The sequence below is a fragment of the Fukomys damarensis genome, unplaced genomic scaffold, assembly GCF_012274545.1.
Source record: "Fukomys damarensis isolate Sample0158 unplaced genomic scaffold, DMR_v1.0_HiC HiC_scaffold_19, whole genome shotgun sequence".
Classification (NCBI taxonomy): domain Eukaryota; kingdom Metazoa; phylum Chordata; class Mammalia; order Rodentia; family Bathyergidae; genus Fukomys; species Fukomys damarensis.
The window spans coordinates 37,432,744-37,455,871 of NW_022900931.1; the positions used below are offsets into that span (position 1 = coordinate 37,432,744).

Sequence of the window (23,128 nt, forward strand, 5' to 3'; positions counted from 1 at the left end):
AACACAATGCAGGAATTTATCCAGAGTTTACCTGTTTCAGAAAATCTATGCAAATCTTCTTGCCAACAAATGAAAACCGAATAGCTTGGGTTGAGAGATTAGAGAAAAGTAATACGTAGGTAAACCTCAACCTTATTGCAAGTATAGATGTATTTTTAAAATGATAAGACCATGAGGAATGACAAGGTCCAAATTTTAGAAAAAGTGAGGATGAGAGAAATATAAACTGAACTCCAAACTTGTTTGCTAGGAAGGCATTTATTAACCAGAGAAAATGTAAATATCTATTTCAACAGTGTTATTGCGTAGTAGGGAAAAAGGTCAAGAGTCAAGACCCACACTAAGTAGCACAGGGAATGAAGACCCTACTTTTGGAGGATGTGCTTCTGACAGGTAGGTCTTGATCTCTGATGGCAAATCAGTGATGCGAGAAGAAGTCATGAACAAAGAAGTGGTAAGTTCAGACATTAGTTTAATGTGCTTGGCAATGTAGCAATGAGAGTAAATAAACTATATCCATGTGCAACAATGCAGAGAAATCTTAGCATGTTGATAAAAGGACATAAATAAGAAGAACTTCAATAATTAAAAGTCTAAATAATGAAAGAAATCCATGTTGTTGAGGGATACAAACAACAAGTAGCTAAAAGAAAACAGAAATGATTTTACTAAAGTCTTGCATAATGGCTGGAAGACCTAGTCCATGTGTGACCCTCCCGAATGTGTTTCTTCTGAGGACCCAAAGTGGGAATTTCAAGAGTTTACATCATATGGTTACTTACTAAATTCTCTTTCTATATTTATGTAGCTCCTTGTATTTTTATTTTATTTAATAGTACAAATAATATAAAAAATAAAATAAATAATTTATATTTTGCTTTGCGTTTAGGGAAAAACCAGTATATTTATCTTTGATCCAAAGGATTATTTAGGTATACAGTCTTCTCCCACAGACTTTGAACATTAAAAGGGACACAAAGTCATATTTGTTATAAACCACATATGAGAGACCACTTGGAGACAGGCTTTGTGTGAGAAAAAGTTTTATTCTTGTCCAGGTGTGAACAGAGACTTTTGGGGGCAGATTTTAGGAGCTAGCTGGGAAGAGCTGAATTTATTTCATCTGTGTGTGGAGAGAGAGAGAGAGAGAGAGAGAGAGAGAGAGAGAGAGAGAGAGAGAGAGAGAGAAGAGAGAGAGAGAGAGAGAGAGAGAGAGAGAGAGAGAAACACTGTCAACAGCTAGCTGGGAGAGATATTAAGTTTATATCAAGCTCGAGAAGGGACTATGTTCATAAAGAATATTTATGACCAAGGGTCCAAGGACAGTCAGTGCAGGTATGCTGGAGTTCTTTGTGCCAGAGAAATTGCATAATCTGTCTGGAATTTTCTTTATGGTCATCTGTCCTAGTAGCCTGTTTGCATAGAGTAGGCTGTTTGCTTGGAAAGGTCTCATTCAGGCCAGGCATGACAATACTAGTCAAGAAGAGCTGTTCTGCTACCAGAACCATAAATTTGCATTGGCTTCTAAAAATACTGAGTTCTTTCTTGCTCGAGTCATGCCAGTGTGAATTAGTGGTGGTCCCGATGAGTTACCCTAGGATCCAGGCTTCTGCTCAAGTCTCACTGTTTGTGAAGGGTTTGGCACCTACCACTGGCTTTTCAGTATTTGGCTATCAAAGTAAGGAATGCAGCAAAATATAGGGCAGTTGTGGGGAACCTATGGCATGCATGCCACAGTGGGGTGTTTGTATCACGATTCTAAAAGCTTCTCCGTGACTGCTACAGAGGATTTTATAAAGGTCTGCACATGACTTTGCCCTGCCTTCTGCTGGCCAACTCGGAGTCACAAGTCTGCATCTAAGTTAAAGGAAACCAGAAAATGGGGTTCTAATTGCTCTCAGGAGGAAGAAGAGAGCAATGTGTGAACACCGACCTAATCTCTGTCACAGTTAGTCTCTTTCACACTTTTAATTAGGAAGAAAAATATGTTTCATCCGAACATTTTATGCCAAGTCATACTATAAATTAAACTTGATGATAGTTAACAGAGCTTAGAAGGCCTCTAGAATTTTACTCTTAGAAGATATGTTTCATCAGAATAAGGAAATAGACAAAAATATAATTATTCTGTGTTAAAAATTCTGGTACATATAGAATGAAAGAAGAAAATTCCTGAATGGTGACAAAGGGAACTTTATGATACATCAGGTTTAGAGGAGAACCGATAAAAACGGGGGCTGCAGAATGGAAAGAGCAGGCAGGAGGCAATTCTTCAGTTAAAATACATGGACACACGAGTGTTTTTCTTTCTCTCAATATATGTGATATATATGTATAATATATCATGTATATTTGCACATATATATTAGGCACAAGAGATTATATAGGCATATAGTCCTTGCAAAATGATGAAGTAATAATAGGTTAAAGATAACTAAGACTATAATCAAAGAAATTATTAACCATGGAAAAGTGCATCAATATATAAGAATGCAAATATATATCATGGATGGATGTCATAACTTACCTGCAGGCAGTATTCATAGTCACAATAAGGTGAGCCACTGAATATAGATTTTACCAAAATGTTATTTATAGCAATATTGGGAAACTAGAGGGAGAGAAGTGTGTGTGTGTGTGTGTGTGTGTGTGTGTGTGTGTGTGTGTGTGTGTTGAGAAGGCCTGATTGGGATGGGTCAAATCCTCATATACGTGAAGAAATTAAAATACCCAGATACTTACATCTGTTCTTTGCTTTCTTTTAGGACTGCTGTGCAAGGCACTGGTTTATCATTGATCTCAGTCTGGAAAGAGCCCAAATTCTACTTAGAGCTACTTCATAATCAGCCTCTGTGGCATTTACTTAGATTGCCTCAGAAAAAGAAAACTGCTGACAACACAAAAAGAAATTTACACAATCATCATCAATCATTGCAAAGAACTGTTGATTTTCCTATGTAACTCCTTGGTAAAGTCTAATATTGATTCCATCTGTTGTTTTAGCACTTTGTGCCTGAGCCAAACTCTCATTAAATTTGTTCTTTTTAACAGGCCAATATGGGAACTTAAAGATCACAGTTGATCCTAAACACTGCTTCCCGGAAAGAAACTCTAAAATGGACAAGCAGGGTAATGATTTGTTTGTTTTTAGTTTGTTTTTAATACCTTCAAATGGTAGGAGAGCATCCAAACTGTGTAAAACTTGGCCAAACTCAGATGTGAAGTGGATTCTTCCTCTAATCTTTGAGAGTGCTAATGTTTTGAGAGAGGGGTCATAACGATTACAGAAATACACTGAAGCTTAACTGAGTCAAGCTACATAGGGATAGTAATTCAACAGTAAATCAAAATTAAGTGGTTGGATGGCCCTCTTCCTTAAAATCTTCAATTAAACCTGCTGGTCAAAAAGCAAAAGGAGTCCAAGTCACAATGCTATGATGTTTTATAAAAATATTTTAGAATATCAACTTTGACATAAACTATGTTTCTGAAACTCTTTGCAGATCAAAGTAATAATTGATTGTTCTTAGTTTGAACCCTATAAAAGCACATTGAGTAATTTCATCAAGGGCAATAAAAAAAGGTCAAAATGAAACATTTTTCTCAGGACAAAATTATCAATCACAATTAACTCCTGTTGCTATTTTGCTGATAACAACATGATGAAGTGTTTTATTTTCCAAACAGTAGGGGACTCCGTGCTTCCCTGAATCTCACTTCTGCCTGCGCTGGTGTGGTTACATGGCGACAGGAAGCCCTATAAAGGCTTGAACGTCTATCTCTGTGATTTTCATCTAATAGGCCCGTCTATGACGTTACTTTTGAACGCTTCTTAACTGAATATTTGATCATTGTCCTAAAAAATTTACTCTTGAACTTTTGAAAAAGCACATTAATTTCTTCTTCTAAAAATCATACATGTGATTTGCTTATAGAACAAGGGGAAATTTTTTTACTAATAGGAGACCCAATTATACATTAATTCATTTGAAATATTCTTTATCATCACTAATGCTATAAGATGATAATTTCTATGTTTAAGAAATAAAGAATATATGAAAATTTATTTTTTATTTGAGAATATACTGATGTTTAAAAAACAATCAGTGTAATCCCCAACCAAAGGGCTAAGGAACTGACTGATACATTATATCCACAAATACCAGTGAATATGAATTACAGCTGCTGAGATTACACTTTTACATATGCCTTAATATTCTGGGTAGAAATACTATGGAGCACAAAAGAAAACTCAAGAATTAAAAAAAAAGATGAGTCCCTGAAAATAAGCAGAAATTTGAGCATTTTTTTAAAAAATAAAGATTGTAAGAAGGGAGAAGTAAAGGAAGATAATAAGAAAGACAGACACAAAGGAAAAGAAGACATGGAAAACTGTGAAAATGGTTTGCTAGTAGCGAGCTCATCTACCGTGCCTGAGGCCTCGGGTGGGGAGTAGAGTGGAGCAGGAGAGAAGAAAGATGAGCGCATAACAAGCTTGGTTTATTTTGCAAAGTAATTAGTATAAGACTATTTTTTTGGGGGAGAATAATTGACTTGAAACATTGGAACAAAGCTTGACATATAATACATGCCTACTGATATTTGTTGAATGAATGAAATAAGGTGATACATCAGTGACAATTTTTAAAGTCAACCAAAAGCAGCTAAAAGACTTCTGGAGATGAAGTAAGAGCTAAATAATGTTTGTCTAAGAAACAAGATCTTACACTTTAGCATGTACCTGTAGAATCCATCCTGTCCTGTTTCAAATCCCCACTCATAAGGAGCACGACAGCCCAGTTCTCACACGTTTTACTTTGGCTAACAACTCTCAATATTAGTAGGCTGTCTTTGCCTAAAATTTTCTGAAAGAGTAAAATGACTTAGACTTATAATTAATATTAATCCAGATTCCTTCCAAATTTATGGAAAATTTGTTACTTTTGAAAATGCACTTATAAGTACATATTAAGCACAGATTTCAAACATTTAAAAACTTTCTTGAAAAACAGAATTTTATACTTTCAAGTGAGTTGGTTTAATGTTGCTCATTATGTGTAATTAGAAAACATTTACTGAAAGCTTGATTGCAAGACACTGTCCTTGATTCTGAAGGTTAAAAGGTTATGGAGGCAAAGGCTGCGTATTTAAAGAACTCACTTATTCTGTGCAACAAAAGCACAGAAAAAAGGAACGAAGTAGAGAAAAAGGAGTTCTGGGTTAGGAAGGCCTACCGTGGAAGTGTAGAAGGACATACATAGTTCATTCTGATGGAAAGAAACCGGGAAAACTTCCCAGGGCAGATTTTATCTGAGGTAAAAGTTGAAGGAGTAAAACATTGACAAGTAGATCAGGTAGAAGTGGGAATTCCGGCAGAAAGAGCAACATGGGCCACCACTTAAGACTTGTGCTTAAAAAGGTAAGGATGAGCGGCTTTGTGTTGTGGGAGCACTGCCTATGTATGGCAGTGTAATGAGTTCTAGAATTCATAAGAGAGAGGGAAGGGCAAAGAGGAAGGGCTGGGTGTGCCATCTTCAGTAATCTCAAGTATTAGAAATGAGACTGAATCCGTGCTTATCTACCATACATGGAAAGAGGGTGAATGAAGATTTTTAAAGAAAGAGCCACAAAATTTGATTTCTAGGACAAAACAATACTCTAGGGCTAGATTAGAAGAGGAAAAGAATGGGAGCAGTGAAATCTTAAGGAGTTATTGAGAGATAAGCCCAGGAATAGAAAGTAACAGGCAGGCACAGCAAGAAATTATATTTCCAAAGAGTTTAATTTAGAAATACAGATGATTTAAGGGTCAACTTCTTAAGACCAAGGGGAAAAGAGAATAAAGAATAAAAGCTTCATGTTTCCAGAAGGGTACTGTATCAGCGAGCTTTTACTATGTAATAAAACATGCCAAAGACAAGAAACACCAATTATTAAGAAACACTGATTTTTTTATTTTTTTTATTCTTTGGTCATCAGGCATTTCTGTTGAGCTGAGCCTGGCCCAGGAATGCTGGCTGGGCTTTCTCTGTCTGAAGTTATTTGCGGGGACAGCTGGATCTCTCTGAGCCCCATGGATTCTCCTTTCCTTCACCAGGGTAGAGCAGGGTTTCCCACGAGGAAGTAGAACGAGTTCTGAGACAACTCAGACACCTACACAAGGCTTGCATGTGAGGCTTAGAGTTGGTATCTCCTCACTTCTTCCACTTTCTCCTAGAGGAAGCAAGTCATGAGCTCACCTTTTCCAAGTTGGGGAAATACATCATATTGCACGATGTGAGCAGCTAGGAAGCCACATTGCCAAGGGCTGCTGATGCAGCCAGGAGAAGTAGAGCAGCCATTCTGTGAACAATACATTCATTGGCCAATGGTAATGCATTTGTTGGAAGAGCAAATACAGAAGGACACTTGGCTTTGAATGAGAGAATGAAGTCTTTGGTTATGTTGAGTTTCAGGCTCTACTTGACCTGACTCTGGGACGCTACCTTCCCCCTTTAGGCATCTCGCTGTGAGTCTGCAAAGCGCTGACTCATTCCTCGCACTCCAGGGCCTCACAGATAATTTGCTAAAAGCACTCTGGGAGCCCAGTAGAACCCAAACAACAGATCCACCACGAGAGAAATAATGGAATCCACAGGTGTGCTTGTGAGAATCGGGGATAAGGTGCGAAGTAGTCGTTCACTTTCACATTAAGCTTTTTTTGCAAAGTAGAGTTGAATCGCAGTTTAGCTATTGCTGGCCATTTATACTGGTTGTTTCTGTTTCATTTTGTTTGTGTAATGTACCAACAAAATGTCCAAGTTACATTCGTAACCTGAATGTCAAAATGGTTGCTATGTGGAGACATTTGTCACAGTAAATACCTCACCAAAACGCTGTGCCTTTAAAGAAGTTTAGCCAGCTTTTAAAATGTAATATTTTCACACTCATTTAATTTGAAAGGGCCAGTAGTGTGACACTTAATATAACGTATAGAGCTCTCACTGCTATATGTTAACTATGCGCTCCCAGAGAGAAAAGCAGAAAATGACCTCTCCCTCTGCCTCTCTGCCTCTGCCCATGTCCAGTGGATGGGCTTGCTGATGCCCACAAAACTTTGCCTCATCATGCGGGAGTTTGACGTGTCCAAACAAGACTTGTTGGAACACTAAGTCACATATAAACAAAGAGAGAAAGTCCAGGTTTCCAGCTAAATCAGACAATTCCATGACTCTTCTAAGTCATTGGCTGGCAGTAAAGTTTGTGTTTAGAATACTGAAGTAATAGAGCTATGTTGCTCTGGACTACTGAAAATAACACAAATAAAGACATTCGCTGATGTACGTGAAAAGATGATTGTGCAGCAATAAATCCCGTTGTCAAGTGGACACCCTTTAATTTTATGTAGAGTCTTTCTGAAAAATCTAGGACTCAGGATGGATAAATTAATATTCAGTCTTGATCACTTGACATCTATGTCTCTCACAAACCTTGAGAATTTGATTAAAAGTTTCAGGCAAAAAAATAAAAAAATCTTCTTTATCCAGTCTCCAGTTGATGGGCAATTCGGCTGTTTCCAAGTTTTAGCTATTACAAACTGTGCTGCTATAAACGTGGGTGCACATATATCACTGTGGTATGATCCTTTTAATTCTTTTGGGAAGATACCCAGCAGAGGAATAGCTGGGTCAAATGGGACCTCTAATCCTAGATTTTGAGGTATCTCCATATTGATTTCCATAGTGGTTGTACCAGTCTGCACTCCCACCAGCAATGGAGAAGGGTTCCTATCTCCCCACCACCCCAGCGGCATTTATTATTAGTTGATTTCTTGATAGCAGCCATTCTTTCTGGGGTGAAGTGCAATTTCAGTGTTGTTTTCGTCTGCATCTCTCGAATAACCGGAAGATGTATGGTTTTTTTGGAGGGGGGTTAGCTTTGCTTTGTTTTATAAAATGGAGTACTACTAAGCCATAAAAAATAAGAAACTAGAGATACGTATAGCTAAGTGGATGCATACTGAGGCCATTCTCTTAAGTGAAATTAATAAGTCACATATGTAAATACCGATTAGTTTCTCTGGTATGAAAAACTAAAAGTGTAAATAGGGATAAAAATGTATAATTGATATTGTATAGTAGGAAGAAAAGGTCTAAAAGAGTAGGGGAAGTGGGAGGGGAAGTGAAAAGGTAAGAAGGCAAAAGAAAAAATATGAGAAAAGGAAAATAATGGAAGCAATATCTTTGTAAACAGGGAAGGGTTGAGGAAGTGAAGGGAGGGCTGGGGAATGAGGAAAACTATAAGAAGCAAGACACATCATGTAAAGGTGCAAGATCCCAATAATGAATGTAACTAGTGTATACGTAAATTGTACCAATAAACTAAAAATAATAATAATTTTGAATATACATGTATTAACTCCCCAAGATAACTGTAATCATTATATACTGAAAACATGTACTATTAAAAAAAAGAAATAATTAATACTTGAAGAAATAAATATGTTTAGCCCCGCCCCAAAAAACAAGTTTCACGCAGGAGCTCAAGACACCTAAATATCCCTGATCCACAAAACTGTGAAGGTTGTTAACTTTCCTGAAGCTCTTGTTAAGAAAGTCTTAACCTGAGAACAGTAGGGAATGGAGGAGGCCCAGCAGCTTGGGCTCCACCTACTCCCCGTGGGGTGGTGGTTATTGTCATGTTGGCCTCAGGCTCACAATACTCCAGCAATCAGTTTCTTTGGTGTATGTGTTACTAAATATTTCTGGGTATAGAAAAGTTTTTATAAATCTTACTAGATTTCAACTTTATCACAAATTCTACAGTTCTTTGAGTTACATTAGAAGTTTTACTTGTATATGATAATTTGTTGGCATAAAAATAAAAATTCTATCAACATGCTGATTATCTAGCTATGCATGAGTATTCTAAACTTGTTCTATGTTTTGAAGCCATTAAGCATAATCTCATCATTGCTAGCTAACAGATTTTTAAAATGTGACATAATCAAATAAAATCAATCTCCATTAAGAAATATATGAAAAAGAAAGAAACATGCAAATATTTTTGAAAGAACTTTTACTTCCTCTTTCTTGAGAAAAAAGGAAATGCGTTTTTCAAAAACCTGCTGTAGCTGGGTATGGTGGCACACACCTGTAATTCCGGTAATCAAAAGACAGAGGCAATAGGATAACAGCAAATGTGATGTCAGCCTAGGCTCAATAAACAACAAACAACAAACAACAAAACAAAACAACGCTACTGTATAACTAGAGCTATCCACTGACACATTTACCATTTCGCTTAATATTTATGCACCTCCTAAAGCTTCCTTTCTTTCCCTTTGCCCTGTGATTCCTTGCCAATGTAGAACATGATAAAATGAATATTTCTACCATAGGCATATTTATTTACTATTCTCAGGCACTGGAAAGGCTTAGCTGATGATTTATTAGGAGCTTGACGAATTGACAAGTAACTTGGTAACGATGACATAACACCTAGAAAACATTTTTACTTTAGGAAAACTATACAGCATCAATGTCTCTAACATAGATTGTTAATGTCAATTGGGTTGGTGAGATGCAAGTTACATCATTTAGAGCGTAATGCCCTAGTTACAAAGTTAAATTAAATATAAATTTAGAAAAAGAAAATAAAATCTACTCTCATAGAAATGAAGTAATTGGCTAATTATGAAATGACTGAAAATCAAAGATTTATCGAGTATCATTCTTGCACTTAGGAGTGCTGACGTAGTACCTCTGTTCAAAAGTGGAGGTTGGTTTCATTATTTACTTTAACAATCAACACTTCTCTATGGACAGCCTTCAGTATGTACTATTCCTTTAAAATGGCATTTTGCTACTTTCTATAAGCCTCCTGATTTTTATGTGAATAAGTAGCATGATTTAAAAAGAAGTTTTTTGTCCTATTTATCTGGTCTCATTTATACCAAAAAATCCTTGAAAAACCACAAAAGACACACTGCATAAGTTCACATTCCTTTTGTTACATGTATGCATGGTAACAATGGAAAAGAAGACTTCAGTAATACGTGGAGATAATACACTATTGAATTCTGTCCATAGCTGTGGTTACTTACGATGCTATAGACAACACAAGTTGGCTAAGTATTTGTTATTTAAAAAGTGATTTGTCCACTGACTTATGCATCCTAATAATTATTTGTCAAATAACCAAGGTTTACAAGTTACTTCTAAGATGTGTTATAATAAGCAAATCCCTTTTGTAAATGAAATGAACTTTGAATGTGAGACTCACAGTTTTCTACAATCACTCTGATTACTTTAGTTATCTTAGAAAAGATTATTCCAAAAATAGTTTATTCAATGTCCCTCCATTGTTTACAGAATGAAATACAAAATCCTTACTGGAATTCAAACTGAAAATTTGGATTAAATATGTTTCTAAACTTATTTTTTCAGCATTCTAGTTGAGACACCCGGTGCTAGAACAAAATTAAAGTAGTAATCATTTCTTTGAAGTTCTGTAACTTTCATTATTAGAATAATTTGGGGTTCACAATAAAACTGAGAAGAGACAGATTTCCTATCTGTCCCATCCCCACATACCCAGTTTCTCTTATCAATCGCAAGTCCACACCAATGTGGTGATCTTATTTCAATTGATGAACCTACATTAACATATTATCATTCGAAGTTCACATGGTTTAAGTCAGGGTTCTTTGTTGGTGCCATGCGTTCTGTGAGTGTTAATGATGTGCGGTAGCAGGTACGCTGTAGTATTGTACCGAGAAGAATGTCTCCTCCGCACTAAAGATCTATTCGCTACTTTCTCCTCCTAACCCTTGGAAACCACCAACACTTGTACTTTCTCCATAGTTTTGCCTTTTTCAGAACGTCATCTAGTTGACATCACAGTGTATTTAGTCCTTTGAGATTGGCTTAGCAATTTGCATTTAAAGTTTCTCCCTGTGTTTTTATGGCTTAATTATGAATTATTTTCTAGAACTGACTAATATTTCATCACCTGGATGAACTGTATGTAGTTACTCATTCACCTACAGATCCTGGTGCATACTTCTTTTTATACATTTCTGGATTGATTTGCTAACAGTTTGCTGAGCATTTTGTACCTAAGATCACGAAAAATCTTGGTCTGTAGTTTAGTTCTCTTATTAATGTCTTTGTCAGGTTTCGGTATTAGGGTAATGCTGACTTCATAGAATGAATTAAAAATCATTTTCTCTGCTCCATACTTCTGAAAGAGATAGAATAGGTACAGTTTTCTCTTTAAATGTCTCTTAGAATTCACCACTGGACTCATGTAAGCCTAGTAAGTCCTGTTTTTAAAGTTTGTAAATTATTGATTAAATTTATTTAATAAATATTGGCCTCTTTGATTTGTCTATTTTTCTTAGTGTGAATTTTGATAAATTACATCTTTCAAGGGATTGGTCCATTTCACTAGCTTATTAGATTGTGGCTATTAATAATATACCTTTATTATCTTTTAATGTCCTTAGGCTCCGTAGTATCTTCTTTTGTCTCTGATATTAGTAATTTGTATGCTCACTTTTTTTCCTTGATCTGGCTAGAGAATAACTAATTTTCTTCATCTTCTCAATAACTAACTTTTGATTTCGCTAATGTTTTTCCTGTGGATTTTCTTTTTCAATTTCAAAGGTTTCTGCTTTTATTTGGTTTCCTTTGCTTATTTCAGATATAAATTGTTGTTTTGCTAGTTCCAGAGATGTATTTAAGATGATGGAGTTCTGTTTTTCTAATATACATGTTTAGCGCTGAAAATTTCACTCAAAGTACTGATTTTGCTGCATAAAATAAACTTTGAGAAGTTTTCCTTTCACATTTATTTAAAAATACTTTAAAATTTGTTTTGACGCTTTGCTCAGAATTAAGTGTTATTTGCAAACATTGTTTAAGGTCCAACTATTTGGATATTTTCCAGCCATCTTGATGTAGTATAAAACAGAGGACGGACATTATATAATTTCCTTTAAAATTGTTACAATTGGGTATTGTGAGGCAGAATGCAATCTGTGTTGGTGAGAGTGAGAAGAGTCCATATCGTACCCTTGTTGGTCAGAATAACTGATAGGGGCAAATAATATCTAGCTAATGAATGGCACGGTTGACTTCAACTATTCCCTGCTGATATTCTCTTTACTAGATCTGACCATTTATTATAGAAGAGTGTTGAAATCTCCAAGTACAATAGTGGACCCATCTGTTTTTCCCTGTAGCTCTATCAGTTTTCACTCAAATGTTTGAATGCTCTGTGCTTAGGCACAGACACGTCAAAATGGTCTTCTGGGCAAGTGAACTACTTATCATTATACAGTTATGCTCACCTTTACTTCTGATAACTTTCCTTCTTCTGATAACTTCTCTGCCCAAAATTAATAAAGCTTTTTCTGTCTTCTTTTGATTATTTTTAGTCAAAAGTAGCTTTCTCGATCCTTTTACTTAATCTATGTATATACCTTTATATTTGCAGTGGCTTTGTTGTAGAGGACAGTTGGGTTTGTTTTTTATATACACTCTGAGAATTTCTGCTTTTAATTAGTGTATTTTAATTAGTGCTTTTAATTTATTGTATTATTTTCAGAGGGATTATTGATATCATTAGACTCGCATCTAATACATTTGTTTCTGTTGTACGCTTTTTTGTGTACTTTTCTGTATTTTTTATTTAACTTATCTACCTTTTGTAGTTTTAATTATTTTGTACAGTTCTATTTTTCTCCTTTCATGGCATTTCAGTTATACTTCCATTTTTACTCTTTTTACTCATTGTCCTAGAGTTTTCAATAGAATGTACATATACAACTGAGTCCATTTATTAATAAAATAACAAAGTAACTAATTTCTCCCTCTCCTTGTATCATTGCTATCATTAATTTCATTTATATGTCAGCATATATAAGTATGTGCCCCGAGAGTATTAAGATACATAATGTAATAAATTGTTACCATTGATTTGAACATACTGTTGTACACTACAGCAATTAAGACTGAAAATATATTTTTAGAATTTGTCATCATTTATTCTGCAATGTTCTCCTTTCCAGTATGTAAATATGAGTTTGTGGCCTAGATCACCTTTCTACTCTTGAAAGGACATTTAATATTTCTTTTTTGAGAGGAATACTGCAAGTCAGTACCAACACTTTCATTTCTCTAATCATGTTTTGTTTCTCCTTTACTTTTGAAAGATAATTTTTCAGGGTACATAATTCTAGGTTGGTTTTTCTTTTCCACCTCAATGTTTTAAATATTTTGTTTTCACTCATCTATTGTTTGCATGATTTCTGAGAAATTTGGTTAATTATCATTTTTTCTCAATAGGTAAAATGTTTTTATTTTTTATTTCTTTCAAGACTTTTTATCTTTCATTTTCAGCAGTTCTAATGTAATATATATATAATTTATTCCATTTTTGCAAGCTTTTATTTATTCTTTTTCATTTTCTCTGAGCTTTGTGACATTTGATGAAATTCTGTCATATTGCTTTGAATATTTCTTTTGATTTTTTTCTTCTTTACCTGTACTCCTATTATACATATGTTCTACCTTCTGTAGCTGTCATATAGTACCTAGCTATTATGTCAGGTTTTTTTTCTTCTTCTTCTTTTTGATTTTTCAGCTTTGAAAATTTCTATTGCATGTCTTCAAGCTCAATGACTCTTTCCTCACATATGTTCAATCTACTACTGAGCACAAGAAAGACGTTCTTCATTTCTTTGACGGTATTTAGTTACCAGGTACTTCCTTTTTATTATTTCTGCATACATTGCCCATCTGTTTCTGTATCCTGGCTACTTTAGAATCCTTAATGTGTTAATCATAGCTGTTTTAAATTTTCAGTTCAAAGGAGGGTGTGGTGGTGCACACTTGTAATCCTAGCACTCAGGAGGCTGAGGCAGGAGGATTGCTGTGAGTTCAAGAGCAGGCTGGGCTACATAGTGAGTTCCAGGTCAGTCTCAATTACATAGTGAGACCCTGACTCAAAAAACCAAAAAAAAAAATTTTTTTCAGTTCAATATTCTCAACACCCTTGTGGTATCTGTGTTTGGTTCCGATGTTTAATCTTTGTCTTGAACTGCTCTTTTGCCTTTTAGTGTGCCTTGTGGTTTGTCCTTGGTAGAAGAATGTGGTATGCTGAACAACTGAAACTGCAGCAGTTTGTTCTGTAGTAGCGAAATGGTGGCAGGTAGGAGGAGGAGGAGCATTTTACAGTCTCAAACTTTTAGTGAGCCTGCACATCTGGAATGTGAATTTTACACATGCTTCTCAGTTTTTCTCACCCCCTCAGCTGAGAGGAGACAGCTAGAGGGGGCGTGAGTTGGATATTTTCCTTCTCCCATATGAAAAGCTAAAGTGGGTTGTGTTGGGAATTTCCCTTCCCTGTTGATCCTCTTGAGGGCAGGCCTGGTTAAGAACAAAATGCTCTACTTCAAAATAATTTTTTCCCTCCACCCTCCCCTCACTAGAATCAGATTTTTCACTGATTTTCACAATAAGAAATCTTCTGAGCCCCAGAGGCAAAACTCATTAAAGTATGCTCCCTAGACTCACTCACTCTGGCCTCCAGCAATTCTCTTATTGCCCTTTGGGTGTTTCCAGCTCCAGTGGTGGTGTTTGCACCAGTAAGTGCGCTTCTCTGTGCCACCTGTCACTCCAGTTTGGAGGGCAGGGTTTTACCTTCTGACCTAATTTCTTCAATGACTCCAGGAAAAGCTGTTGGTTTTTTCAGTTTGCCACTTTTTACTTTCTGTTAGGACAATGTAGTGATTTCCAAGCTCCCTCCCTGACAGACCACAAGCTGCCTCCAATTCTTTTTCTGCCCTTAATTCTTTTTTCTTGTAGCACGTAGGAACTTTCTCATTCTCTGGGCACTGTAAGTATATCCGAGTCATCATGCAGGACAAATATCTCCTCTTCCAAGAAGCCTTCTCTGGTCCTCCAAATTACTCACAGCCATTTGTTTTTACCCCTGTAACAATACCTGTTGCTCATAAATCTTTTTTTATTAATTTTATTGGTTCTTTAAGGTATGCAGTATAATGACATTCATCATTGGAAATTTGCACCTTTACATAATCCATCTTGGTTCTTATTTTTTTCCCCTTCCCCTGCCCTCCCTCAACCCCTCCACTCCTCCATATCTACAAAGACTTTGTTTCCATTTTTTTCTTTTTCTCATATTAATTCAATTTCCTTCTTTTTCCTACCCCTCTCACTTCCCCTTCCTCTTTGCCCCTTTTCTTCCTATTTCACAGTATCTATTGCACCTTTTAGCTTTTATTTACACTTTCAGTAATAACTCTTTATAAATTTATTAGAGAAATTTATGTTCATTTATTGAAACTCTTGCTAGTATATAATGTCCCTCAAGGCAGGAGCTGATTTCTAATTCAGTTTTATATGTCATGAGCCTACCATTTATGGTGTTTATAGGTATAAGAGATAGCCTTTGGACGGTGGATGAGTTAATAGCATTTGTGTTGTAACACTGACCATTATAATTGTCAAGTAAACTATAACAAAATCTATGACTGAGTATTGGCACAACATTAAGTTCTTGAGATCATTTTGTATTAGGAGAATTAATTTCCAAATTGAAACTTTTGACACCCGACATTTCAGTTACTTCCAAGTTGCTAGGTTAAACTTTGAGAACGTGAGCTCTCACCCATATGAAGGGGCCAGACTCCCTCTCTATTACAGGTAGAAAATCCCATCACTGTTCCTTAAGTCTGTCAAATTATTCCTCTATTGAGCTTCTCCATGCCACTGAAAACCACTAGGGTGAGGCATAGCCTGATAGTGTCCTCAAAGGAATCCTCGAAGATGCTGCTTTCTCTGCTATGTAGTTTTGTTCATATCTCAGTGGACATCCTTGTAGAAGTATGTCTAGGGCTACACTGTAGCCCACAGGCTTCCTTCCTCCCCTCTGAATATCTTGAAGAGTGTTCCTGAAGGTGGACCATTTCCCCATCTGGGTGATATCTCTGGTCCTGTCCTTTGGAGGCTCTTTTCGTCCATGCCCCATTCAGCAGACAAGGTGATGCAGGCACAATACTATTCTTGTGCTTCTTCACTGCCCTTTCCCAAATTCAGTAGTGTTAATTAAAGTTTTGAATTCCTGAGATAAGCAAGAACATTGCTTCTCAAATCAATGTTTGAATTGATGTTTCGACTTGAATATACTGTTTCAAAATTATTGTGTTTTCTGAATCCCCACTGGTTGTTCAGCATTGTGGGACCATAAATCTTCACTGGAGATTCCAATTGCACCATATGGAGGGAGAGTATTCCTCTTCCTCTATTGGCAAGCTGTATCCAACTGGGCTGAGGGCAGTCTACCCACCTCACCTTCTCTTGGCCTTAGAGTAAAAAGCCAGAGAATGTCTGGATCCTGGGGTAGGAACTTTAGACTTCTCAAGCATATATTTTACCACTTTTCCGAGTCACTGGGAACCTCCACATTGAGTATCTCACCCTCACTGAGTGCAGCAGCTATTGTAACCCCCATCAAGCTGGACAGGCTTCCTGGATGGTGAGAATACAGCCTGTTGTTATACTTCTGTGCTAATTATGTGAAGAAATAACAAAACCTTGCTTCAGAAACTGATGCCACGGTGTGATACCGTGAAAAGATTTGAAAATAAGGTCTGTTTCAACAAGATTTTTCAGAGTCAAACTGTCAAAAGGTGGAATTAAGACATTATTGTCCCAGATTTAATTTCACGCAAAAAATGCAGAATTGACATAATAGATCTACTTGATTTTTAAAAAAGTGCACTGATACTTATTTAAAAGCTGTTTTTCTCAAAGTTTCTACCAAAGCATTGAGCAGGCTGTATATTTTTTTTTAGATAAAGAATAAAACATTTTAAAACAGGAGACTTGTTTAGGAGTCATCATTTCAATCAAATGTAATTTGCTGAATGTATTTCAGATTCATGAAAAAATAAATACACATAAAATGCCTCAGAATGCTGGGCTATATTTGACATACCTCAACTCTCAGTGGGCAAGGGTTAAATCAGTTAACTATGTCTCTTTAAAACTCCATAAGATTTAATGTGACCATGACATTTTTGTTTCCTCCTCTATTAGGTGTGAACTCTACTAAGGGTTTATAAAGGTGCTTGGGGAGAAACAGAATACAATCTTTGCCAAACCTGACTCAGTCAGGATTTATAGAGGAGGATTTGTGTAAGTTAAGTCAGTAAAGTCCCCAAGCAGAGTAATTGGAACATCTGGAATCAATAATCTCTGTAGGACTGGTTTCCTCTCCTCAAATTTTCTTTCTTTCTCTTTTTTTTCCTTCCTGGCAGGTTATCCAGCTTATAACTTCAGGAAGTTATATTTGGTTTGAGAATTGCAATACATTTGCAGATGCAGCTGCAAACATCAGTTTAGGGTCAGAATGAGATCAACTGTATAGAGAATTTAAGAAATGGGAGTTGAAATCATTAAATTTAGTATGAATTTTCTCAATTGCAAAATAAAGAGAGCCATTGTAAGAAGTAATAGCATTTTAAAAATCAGTCTTTAAATAAAACAAACATAGACCATCTAGAATGTGAATCTAGATGAGAAAAGAAACATAAAGCTGATGCATTATTTTCATCTGTCTACATTGAGTCAATTGTTAAAATCCAAGCAAAGATTTCACCTGTTATTACAAAGGGTATTAACATGTTGTTAAAAAAACTAGGTCAAGAAGCTGGGGAAAAGAATGAGTTCTTCATTTGTTTCCATTATTTTAACTTAGAATTGCTATTACCAAGTTTCTTACACCAGAAAGATGAAAGTCATCCTTGGCTTTTTCCTTACCATAAATTTTCTTAATCATAAATATAAAAATGAAGATTGTGTGTCCCCTTTTCATGTTGCTTTGCAATAATGTTGCTCTTTTTGATTTTAGTAGAATGTAAAAGTGAGAAGGGTAGGGATCTTGGTTATTTTGTTCTCTGAGTATCTAGATCCTGAGTGACCAGTGTCAGATGTGATACTTGACATTGTACAATAACCATATTACTTTAGATTATATCAGAGACATCCCCAAGCAGGAAAATATTGCCATGAAATCAGCTTAGATCTCTCAAGATATGGGGAAAGGATATATGAAAGCTTGTAACCCTGGATGAGTTCTTGGCATTTTCAATCAAAGTTTTCTCACCTGCAAAACATAATGTCAGCATCATAAAATTAATAAACAAATTATCAGTGTTCAAATCCTCTCCTGACTTTTTTTGTTTTCTTTAATTCTCCTCTTTGATAAGAAAGGGAAACAATTTGAGCAAAACCAAGAGAAGACAGAAGTTTCCACAGCCACATGCCCAAAGTAAACATGGCAGCCATGTCTCACTAGTAACAACCAGAGTCCAAGATGGGCTGTGGGGTGGACAATAGGACCAGAAGAGTGTGTGTGTAAGAACAGTTCCCAGTTGAGTCATTCCTGAAGGCAGCTGTTTAAGAAGTGTTCTTCTCAGATCTTTCATTCCATGATAGAGGACTAAGATGAAGGTGAAAATTTGCATGCCTCAATCTATCATGATAATTTTTTTATCTAATTCTAACAAGAGCTAGATCAGTTGAAGTTGTTCTTGTCACTGAGCAATAAAGTGGTTGCAAACTTAATTGTTTATCATATGTCAAAGGCTTAGGATAGCATCAGCTAACCCTAAGGTAAGTACCACTAGGATCTGTAACATAAATCCATCTCTAAGGATAGGCCCATCAACCAGGATGGACCCTTACCTGCTGACAGCCAGGGTCGCCAAAACTGTGGCACACAGATTGAAAGGAAAAAAAATGAGAGAATATAGAAAAAGAACACAAATGTCAATAGCAATGACTATTTCATGATTAATGAAAATTTAAATGTTTATTTACAAAGTAGAAGAGATTGTTTATTCATGGGCTGCTTTGGATATATACTTAAGAATCTTTTAAAAGGCTTAAAACAATTCCAGTAGAATGTTCATGCATTGTGGGATTGTCAGAAAGATGTAAAGATTCTAGAATTTTCACTCATATCAGGTCAGTTCTACTAACTAGAATTAATTCTGCTACTTCAAGAAATAAACTGTAAACTCTGATTAATGAATAGGTATTAATGTTGTCTTATAAAAAGTAGTATTAATTCTGATCAAAGTGTGCAGTCACTGTGTTTATGTTTAAAATCCATAAAGCTTTGTGGTCACCTGTTATTTATTTCTTCAGAGGCACTTGGGCAGATTAATTGCATTTCAAATGCTTACTATTTCTATACACAGTTCAGAGAGTGAACGGGAATACCATCAACATAGTTTTTAATAAAGTTCAAATGTGTTTACTTTTACAGATCCCCCAAATATTGTGAGGTGTTTAAGTTCGGAGTAACCATTAACAACCTAAAAAGAATAATACGTCAATTTCATAACTTTGAAATAAATTCTATTCTGTTTATTATGGCTCAATGAATTTGAAAATATATACATCTTTTCATCATTCCATTTTACATAGAAGTTTAATAATCAATTGTTACACTCAGTCGGTGTGACTGGATTTTTAGTGACATTTTTAAATTTTAGAAAGGGTTTATAAGTTTATAAAATTATTGCAAAGATAACAGATTTTTCCATGCATTGTCCAGTTTCTTTTATAATTAACATTCTATAAATGGTACATGTGTCACAATGAATTGGACATACTGATGCCTCATTATTGAAGTCCCTTCTTTATTCCACTTTACTCAGTTTCCCATAATAACTGGTTTTCATTTCCAGTTATTCAGAACACCACATTATTCTAATCATCATGTCTCCTTAGGTTCTTTTTTACTGTGATGGTTTCTCAGACTTTTCTTGTTTTGAATGACCTTGATTTACTAAGGATTACTAGTCACTTAGTTTGGATTCTTCAGATGTCCTTTGGTAACTGACTGGGGAAGGGGAAGAAGATTTTTATGAGCACATCTTCTCAGCAGTGCATGGTATCTACACGAACCTCACTGTGAATGTCAACCTTGGCTGCCACCTGGCCTGAAGAAGTGTTTGGCAGGTTTCTCTGTGTTGTATCCAACACTTTCCCTCACTTTCATACTGTGCATTTTGGAAGAAAGCCACTGTGTACAGCCCACACACAGAGAGTAGGACTTGTCCTGCACCTCTGTAAGAGCAGAGCTTTACCAGCCTTCGGCACTTCTTCCCTTGTTTCAAATTTTATTCAGGAAATAAGGGAAAAGAAAAAATATGAGGAAGCGAAGAAATGGAAAAAAAAGCTTCTGTGAGTAGGGAAGGGAGGAGAGGGTGAGGGAGGGCAGGGGTGAGGGGAAAAAATGAGAACCAAGACGTGTCATGTGAAGGCACAAGATCCCAATGATGAATGTAACTGTACTGTGTACCTAAAATGTACCAATAAACTCAATGAGAAAAAAATTATTCAATAATCGATTTAAGTAAAAAATAATTGAAAAATATATTTATTTTGGACTTTGGGTTATAATTCAGTACTACTTTTTTGTTACCCAAATCATGCCAGCTTTGGCCAGTGGTACATCTGCACATTCTGTGGATTCCCCCAATGGTTGTGATGATTAGTTTTTGCTACTTTTAGTACTTTTCGCTTTCTACCACTATGAGATACTGCAGTCATTCTGTGCCTTTCTAGTTCCAGTCCCAGGATAAGTCATTTCTGCATAAAACCTGTTTATTTTTGGGAAACGATATTATAAACAAGATCTGGGGCTGAGGTGTCTGCCTTGCTACTGAGATGTCATTCATTCTTTCTCAGTTGACATAGCAAGGAATTAGTGAAGTGTGTACTAACCTGTGCACATAAAGTATAACCAAACTGTATGGTGAATATTTAAACGTTAACATTTATTACAGTAAAAAAACACTTTGCCGGCAATCACCCTCAAAATAGCCCCCCTCATTTTGAACACACTTATCCCATAATTCTTGCCACTTTCTGAAGCTTTTCTGAAAGTCTTCTTTCAAAGTCCTTTATGATGCATCAAAATACATTGCACACTACTGCTAAGTGCCACCTCATCCAAAGGCTTGTAAAAATATTGTGGTGTGCTCCCTTCCACCCTACTCACTAGATCTGGCCGTGTGTGACTTCTGGTTCTTCCCCATAGTCAAAATGACCATGAAAAGTAAATATTTTGAATGGGACATGGAGGCAGCTAGGACAGGACATCTAAAAACACTTAGAAGAGGCCTCCAGCACCACTTTAGAAAATGACAAGAACACTAGTATAAGTGTGTTCAAAGAGAGCGAAAGAATTTTGAGCAGTGTTATTGGCAACATGTCTTTTACTGTAATACTTTTTAAAATATGAAAAAATCTGTATATACATATAAAATATATCTATATAAAGTCGAACCATCTGGATCTACGTTAAGGTAGCATGGATTAATATTGGTATTCTCACCCTAATGCATTATCCATAGTTCATTCTAGCCTACTCCCATGACTCATCTATAACTTCCTAAGATACCGAGAAACCTTATTTTCATCTCAATCATCCTCCACTTGTTGTAAAATTCTAGACTACACGTGCATTAGTTATGGTTCTCCAAAGGGACACAACCAGTGGAATATACAGAGACATAGAAGAAGGAATTCATATGGGAAGTGATTTACTCTATTAATAAGACCAAGAAGGCCCATGATATGTTGGCTATAAAGCTGCTGAACCAAGAAATCCAGTCAGTGGTAAGATTCAGTCTGAGTGCAGATTTCCAAGAACCAGGAGAACATATAGAGTGACAGCCAGTCCAAAGTTGAAGGCTACGAATCACTGTAGGGAGGGGCATCCTGTAGTCCAAAGGTCCAAGAACCTGGTGCTGTAATGTTCACATCATGAATACCCCATTCAGAAAAACAGGGAAAGTCACCTTTCCTCTGCCTTGTGTTTCATGGGCCTTCACTGGATGGGATGATGCTGTCCTAGATTGGTGATGGTTCATCTTCTTTACTCAGTCTAGAAATTCAAATGTGAATCCCTTCCAGAACCAGCCTTACAGACACATCCAGAAATGATGTGGGCCAGCTACTTAGGTATCTCGTAATGCAGTCAACTTGACCCATCCCATTAACCATCAACTTTCGTAGGTAAAGTGTTTGCGAGATCCTTCTCGGGTCTAATATGCCATGAAGTCAATAATTTGTTAGAAACCAGATTACTTCTCAAGTGCTGTGCAACATTGTTTATTACACAATTGCAATTAAAACAAAGATGAGAAGTATTTCATAATTATTTAAATGATAAATTAAATCAAATCATATCAAATTAAACCCCCAAAGCAGTAAGATGACAATAGCACTTTCTGTTTTCCTTGCTGATGGTAATGCCAAACGGTAACACCACTTTGGAAGAGAGTTTGTAGTTTCTTATAATGTTGATATTATATAGTCTAGCCATATGTTTTAGCAATCACATACCTAGGTAATCATCCAAGATAGTTGAGAACTTATGTCCATGCAATTACATACACACAAATATTCACAGCTCTACTCAGAGCCACCAAGAACTGTAAGCAACCCTTAGGTCTTCCAATATGTAAAAAGATCGATCAACTTAGGTGTGTTCCTACCAGGGATGGACTCTAGAAGGTGACAAAATAATCTAAATGTAATACAAGTAGCAGACACAATGGCACTGATAGAAGAATGGGAATATTGTATTTCACACAAGGACTTTTGGAAATGATTAAATTTCATGAAACAAGAGCAGAAAAAACTGCAGACCTGCTGCAGTCTAGTAGAAGGCACTGTTTTCCACTGAGTTGAGGGAAATTTATGAAAAAAGAATCAGAAGTTATAGGTGTTTCTGAAGTTACTGACAATTATAATGTGAAAATTAATTTTTAAGAGCCTGAAATCCTTGTTTTCAAGTTACAAGAATATTCTTATTTTCTAGATAAAGTATAATTATGATGAAATGTATATTGGTAGAAGAAAACTTTGAAAATTCTTTTTGAGTGGTATTGTATAAAGCTTTATTATTTTAAATGGTGTCATTTAAAATGATCTAGGGTTGTCTTGTGTTATCTAAATGACTCCAGGAGCCCCCCAAAATTAATTGTTAATGATAATTGAGTTATGTGTCCTTTTTTAAGTGAACCATGTTTTCT

At 36.0% G+C, this 23,128-nt stretch overlaps 1 long non-coding RNA gene across 4 annotated transcripts in view; it reads left to right on the plus strand.

The window, feature by feature from the left end:
• Positions 1-319: 319 nt before the first annotated feature.
• The window catches only part of LOC104849226, a 65,202-nt gene continuing 42,393 nt past the window's right edge, over positions 320-23,128 (plus strand). The window contains exons 1-4 of one of the 4 annotated variants that reach the window (XR_002024764.1): positions 320-454; positions 2,766-2,968; positions 3,052-3,129; positions 19,345-19,361. This is a non-coding gene — a long non-coding RNA (uncharacterized LOC104849226). Of the gene's footprint in view, positions 455-2,765; positions 2,969-3,051; positions 3,965-19,344; positions 19,362-23,128 lie in introns of those variants that run through there. The other 3 variants (XR_776695.2, XR_002024763.1, XR_776694.2) reach the window with 3 other exon arrangements.